The sequence below is a fragment of the Mustela putorius genome, unplaced genomic scaffold, assembly GCF_011764305.1.
Source record: "Mustela putorius furo isolate JIRA1106 unplaced genomic scaffold, ASM1176430v1.1 tig00003850_pilon_pilon_pilon, whole genome shotgun sequence".
Taxonomy (NCBI): domain Eukaryota; kingdom Metazoa; phylum Chordata; class Mammalia; order Carnivora; family Mustelidae; genus Mustela; species Mustela putorius.
The window spans coordinates 4,996,715-4,998,494 of record NW_025422002.1 but is presented as its reverse complement, the minus strand read 5'-3'; the positions used below and the strand labels follow the sequence as shown (position 1 = coordinate 4,998,494).

Genomic DNA, 1,780 nt, shown 5'->3' with positions numbered 1-1,780 from the left:
TTTGGCTTTCCTTTTCAGTACTTCACCATTGTCATGAAAGCCACCTCAAAGATTAATAAGTATGCTGGTAGTGAGGGAGGGATGCAGTAATTCAGGGCAACATTGAGTTAAAAGAAGGAGGGGAGATGGCACTCTAATCTTAACAATATCAATTGGAAAAGATATGAGATGCTAACACATTAAAAAAAATTAGGGATCTTAGCAGTTGGCCCATGCTCAGTGTCTTCCTGCCACTCATTTTTCATGCCCACTGCTGCCACCTCCCCCATCACACTGGAAGAGATTTCTGCGCTTATCATTGCTGATGGCTCTGGTATATATGCAAGGCGGGCTTTGCTGGGGATGATGCTCCTCCTCTCCTGGCCATGTTTCTATCCATTATTGGATAATCCTTGGGCTCCAGGGCATCATGGTGGGCATGGGTCAAAAGACTCCTATGTGGGCAGAGGGCCCAGAGATAGCAGGGCATCCTGATCTTCAAGTACCCCATCAAGCCCAGCATCTTCAACAGCAAGGAGGACATGGTACCACACCTTCAACAATGAATTGCGCATGGCCCCCAAGGAGTGCTCTATGCTGCTGACTGAGGCCCCTCTGCACACTAAAGCCAACCAGGAGAAGATGACTCATCATGTTCAAGACCTTCAACATTCCCATCATGTATCTGACCATCCAGGTTGTGCTATCCCTGTACACGTCTGGCCTAACCACTGGTATTGTCATGGACTCTGGGAACAGGGTAACCCACACTGTGCCCATCAGTATGTGGTACTCCCTGCCCCATGCCGTCCTATGTCTGGACATGGCTGGCCAGGACCTGAGGGACTACATATTGAAGTTACTCACAGAGAGCGATTATAGCTTCACCACCACAATTAAGTGGGAAATCATGTGTGACATCACCAAGAAGCTCTGCTAGGTCACCTTGCACTTTGAGCAGTAGTTGGCCACTGCAGTGTTCTTCTCGTCTCTGGAGAAGAGCTATGAGTTGCCTGATAGTCAGGTGATCACCATGGGCAAGGAGTGGTATCCCTTTCCCGAGACACTCTTCCAGCTCTCCTTTCTGGGTATGGAGTACTGTGATATCCAGGAGACCATCTGGAACTCCATCATGAATTATGACACTGACATCTGAAAGAACCTCTCTTCCAAAACAATGCCATCTCGTGGGACCACCATGTACCCAGGCATCTCAGATAGAATGCAGAAAGGGATCAAATGCTGGAGCTCAGCATGGTGAAGATCAAGGTCATTTCTTCTCCTGTAGGGGCTCCGTCCTGGCCTCACTGTCCACCTTTTAGAAGGTGTGGATCAGCAAACAAGAGTATGATGAGTCGGGCCCTTCCATTGCCCACCTCAGATGTTTCTAAATGCCCTGCAAGAAGATATGTATCATTTGCTGCGTCAGTTAATTCCTAAGTGTAGATATGCCCTGGCAAATGCATATACCTCATGCTAGCCTCATAAACTGGAATAACCTTTTGAAAAGAAATTTGTCCTTGAAGCTTGTATCTGATGTCAACACTGATGATAGAATTGTTGCTGATTTTGACCTTGTGTTCAAAATAACTTTTCCCTTGGTATGTGTTTACTATCCTGTACATACCTTTGACTTAAACTCCTTGTACATGAGGTTCAGTCACTTCATGGGTAAAGTGAAAACATGTTTATGGAAGAGAAATCCATTCATGAGCACCCTCTGTAAGGTTGTTGATCTGCGTTGGATATTAATGTGTGAGAGCTGTGTATTCCAGGATTTCTCTAAGGCTGGCAAGATTTT

At 46.2% G+C, this 1,780-nt stretch overlaps 1 pseudogene; it reads left to right on the top strand.

Annotated features, from left to right (window-relative positions):
• The first annotated feature begins 409 nt into the window (after positions 1–409).
• LOC101681646 lies at positions 410–1,370 on the top strand (annotated as a pseudogene).
• The last annotated feature ends 410 nt before the right edge of the window (positions 1,371–1,780 follow it).